Below are 4,745 nucleotides of genomic sequence, written 5' to 3'. Positions count from 1 at the left end.
CAGGAGAAAATTGTTTGAAACGACTTTTGTAACAGCTGTTTTTGAAAAAAAACACAAACAAAACTCATAAAGTTTTATAGTTCAAACAGAAATTCTAGATTATGATGTTATATAAAATATAACATTACGCCCTCCTCTACACTTACAAAAGCTCCCCATGACTGAAACCCTTTCTAAAACGGAAGGGACTTACATGGATGTCTTACATTTGTGTCACTACAATAAAATGCCCTGAATGACCAGCCTACACTTAAGAAAGGCTATTTTGGCTCTCAGCTTTGTCTTTTACAGACCATAATTTAGCTGTCACTGAATTGCAGCCTTCTTTCAAAGGCAGTGATTATTGAACATATATGGTGTGTAGATAAACTCTTCTTCAGGAAAAAGGCAAGCAGAGCCCTTACAGTCACATTCACTATAGCCATCTAAGACCTTCAGGAAAATGGCAGGCGAGGCCCTCACAGTCACATTCACTACAGCGATCTAAGTCATTCTACAAAGGTTCCACGGCCTCTCAGTAATGGACGAATGAGTTACTTTCTTTTGCTGTTATAAACTACCTTGGCCAACACAGCTTAGAGAAGAATGAGTTTATTTGGACTTATAGTGCTGGAGGATTAAAGTCCATGATAACAGAGCAGGTGAAAAAGAAGAGAGGGCTCACATACTCAGCACAAGCATGAAGTAAACAGAGACCAGAAAATGACATGAGTATTCAGTTCTCAAAGTCCAACCACAGGGATATATGTTCTTTAGAAAGGCCACACCTCCAAAATTATTAAAGCAGGACCATCACCTAGAGACCAAGTACTCAAATTCCTGAACATCATTTCATTTAAATGTCCTTAATCAATCTGGGGATCAAGTATTGCCACATAGGATTTGGGGAGCTACCATACCAAAGAGCCCAAAACTGTTAATTTTATATTGTTATCATTTTCTCCTACTATTGAACCAATGGATACTTATCACTTTATATTTTAAACAAGTTCATGATGTCTGTTCAAAGCCAGCTGCTTTTACACCAGTAAGAATTGGGGGTACAGCCTTGCTAGGCCACAGAGGAAGACCATGCAGTCAGTCTTTATGAGACCTGATAGGCTAGGGTCAGATAGAAGGGGAGGAGGACCTCACCTATCAGTGGATTTGGAAAGGGGCATAGGAGGAGAATAGGAGGAGATGAAGGAGGGACGGTAGGATTGGGAGAAGATGAGGGAGGGGTTCACAGTGGGGATGAAAAGTGAATAAATTATAATAAATAATAAGTTAAGGACTAAAAAAGAATTAGTAAGTAGAAGCCAAACATGATTATTTTATTGTTTATTGTTTTTTTGTTTTTTTTTATGTGTATGTGCCTGAATGTGAACCACATACATGTCTGGTGCTTGTGAAGATCAGCGTAAGGCTTCAGATTCCCAGGATTGGAAATACATATAATTATGAGCTTCTTTCTGAATAATAGGAATTAAACTCTGGTCTTATACAAGAGCAATATGTGCTCTTAACTACTGAATCAATTCTCCAGACAAAGTCAATCATATTTGGACTCCTAGTTAAATACATAGACAGCAGGACCTCTACCATATCTGCCTCATGAGGACATAATCGGTATTTTTGTGAATAAAATATAGTTTAGCATTTGTACCTTCATCCAGTTACTTCCCCTTTCAGACACGATAGTGAAAGTAATGTGATAGTGTTAGCACTACCTGCTGATCAATTTATCTTTTCTACAGTCCTCAAAGACCACATTAAGACATAATCTAATGTCATTATGCTACATAAGAGCTGTCTTTGGATTCTCATATGACTACAGTCATAAAATACCACACATGAAGCCTAAAATGGAAGTAGAAGCACATTCTGAAAAATTACAGGATTGGAAAGATGTGTTTGGAGGCAAAAAATTGTCGTTGAAATTAAATTCAGCTTTCCAAGTTCATTTAGGTCTTTTGCGTAAATTCTGCTTGATAATTGAGTTCTGTTAGTCACATGTAATTCATATGGGCAGCCTTATCAGATAATGTTAAACTTATCCTAATTTCCTTGGGAAAAAGCCAAATTTTCAGTCTACCTCATGAAGTAACTGCAAGAAATCTGCTTTGAAAGGTGTCATTCTGAGGGGGAAGCAGCATTACCAGGTCACAGAAGAAGACAATGCAGCCACTCGTGATGAGACCTAATTGACTAGGATCAGAAGGAAGGAAAAGAAGATCTCCCTATCAGTGGATTTGGGGAGAGGGATGCATGCAGAGGGTGGAGGAAGGGAGGGATTGGGACAGGAGGAGGGAGGGAACCACAGGGGGCATACAAAGTGATATAAAGTGTAATTAATAAAGAAAAGATAAAGGTGTCATTCTCCAGGTCCTTTATCTCACCCTTCTTTCATATGATTCCCTGCACTCTGCTCAAAGTTTGGCTGAGTCTCAGCATCTGCTTTAATACCTTGCTGATTAGAGTTTTTCAGAGGTCCTCTGTGGTAGGCTACTGTCCTGTTCACTGTTTTCTTCCTCTTCTTTTGTCCATCCCATTTGCCTTTCTTAATGAGGATTGATCATCTTACCCAGGGTCCTCTTTCTTGTTTAGCTTCTTTAGGTGTACAGATTTTAGTATGTTTATCCTATATTATATGTCTAATATCCACTTATAAGTGAGTATATACCATGTGTGTGTCTTTCTGCTTCTGGGATACCTCACTCTAGACAGGGCAGGTCTCCACAAGGAGAGCAACAGAACCAATATATGTGGGCACAAGGGTCTTTTCTGAGACTGATCCCCAACTAAGAACCATGCATAGAAATAACCTAGAATTCTTGCACAGATGTAGCCCATGGCAGCTCAGTGTCCAAGTGGGTTTCCTAGTAATGGGAACAAGGATGGTCTCTGACATGAACTCAGTGGCTGACTGGTTGATCACCTTCCCCTGAGGGGGTTTCAGCCTTGCTAGGCCACAGAGTAAGACAATGCAGCTAGTCCTGATGAGACCTGATAGGCTAGGGTCAGATGGAGGGGGAGGAGGAACAACCCTGTCAGTGGACTTGGGGAGGCACATGGGAGGAGAAGAGGGGGTGGAATTGGGAGGGAATGAGGAAAGGAACTACAGCTGTGATACAAAGTGAATAAATTGTAATTAATAAAAAATAAATTAAGACACTGGAAAAGAAAGTGTCATTCTTTTACTTTTTCTCATCATTTTACTTTTTGACACCTTGCCAGACCACAGAGGAAGAGGATCCAGGAAGTCCTGATGAGACTTAACTAGCTATGGGCAGATGGCAATGGTGGAAAACTCCCCTTTTCAGTGGATGAGGGGAAGGGGATAGGAAGCAAGAGGGAAGGAAGGGTGGAAATGAGGGAGTTGAGGGAGGGGTCTTCAATTGGGATATATAATGAATAAATTGTGAAAAAAATAAAATTAAAAAATAATAACGATAAAAAGAAAAACAGAACATAATATGTTTTGATCAAAATCATGCACTTCTTCCAAATCTAAAGCCATCCTAACTCGCCCAAATTTGTTTCCTATCAGTTTTTTTTTAACCCTTTGAAGCCCAGTTTACAAGTTTCCGGGTGAGTGGCTATTCTATGAAGTATGATCTACCTACTAGGGTAGGCATCCTTAAAGAAAATGTCCTTTTTCCAGTAGCTTAGTTGAATAAAGAAGTGAAAATTTACAGAGTTTGGCTATCGTTATCCCTTTGTGATTTTTCTGTCATCTACAAAGAATCCTACTGGTAGTTTAAAGCACTGACTGACCCTCAAGGCAAACAGTACTGTTACAGCTTCTCATGGTCTAGATCCTATGTAAAAGGCACGCGTTTGAAATAAATGGAAAGAAATTCTGCCCTCAGAATTCAAAGAGGCACGTTAAGTTGTCTCATACTATTAGATAGGATAAAGTTCCACGTTGTGTCTATAACTTTAAAAGACTAAAACCAAATTAAGTAAATGGCAAATATGCTTAATGGCTACAATTTTTCAGACTTGAATACAGTGTTGAAAACTGTGTTCCTGTCTGCCAAACTTGTGTCTTACAGAGTCACATGCCATGTTTTCATTTTTATTTTTTTTCTTTTAGGAATAATACTAATGCATTAAAAGCTAATACATTATCCTGTATGGTTGAAACTGCTCAATAATACACATTTTGTTCTCAGACTCTACATAATGGTGCTGACATCATCTTGCAACATAAATTAAACTATGAATAAAATTTCCCAAGATGAGTAAAAATATTATTTAGCAAATTTCCTCATCAAAATGGAAAAAACAATCCATACGCAAAGCAAATATAAAAAATACTACAAAAATTGCGTAAAAGAAATAAGCTGAACAAAGGTAAGCATGCACACTTCACCAGTGTAAGTCCTCAACTAGCCTCGTTTTGTCGCTAAACCTCAGGGCTGTCTGAGTGTCGGTTATTTGACTACAGGTCAATGTCTGACGTAACCCGGATTTGTGAATGTGTTCCTTTATTTACTCGTTATTTTTTAATTATTAGAAAAGACATTTGTATCTATTTACTTGGTAATCATCATAAGTTTCTTCATAAAAAGTGACCAGCGAGATAAAAGATAATGCTCATGAGTTAACACAAACTTATGGTTTTATATCTGAACTAAACAGTATGTCACAATATATTTTAGGGCAACTTATCATATGAAGGAGGGCAATGGGTGATATGGGTAACCCAGAAAGATATATAATATAATATAATATAATATAATATAATATAATATAATATA

The sequence above is a fragment of the Psammomys obesus genome, unplaced genomic scaffold (genome assembly GCF_907164565.1).
Source record: "Psammomys obesus unplaced genomic scaffold, mPsaObe1.curated_primary_1811, whole genome shotgun sequence".
In the NCBI taxonomy this organism is placed as follows: Eukaryota; Metazoa; Chordata; class Mammalia; order Rodentia; family Muridae; genus Psammomys; species Psammomys obesus.
The sequence above is the reverse complement of the archived record's forward strand: the minus strand, read 5'-3'. Positions refer to the sequence as shown.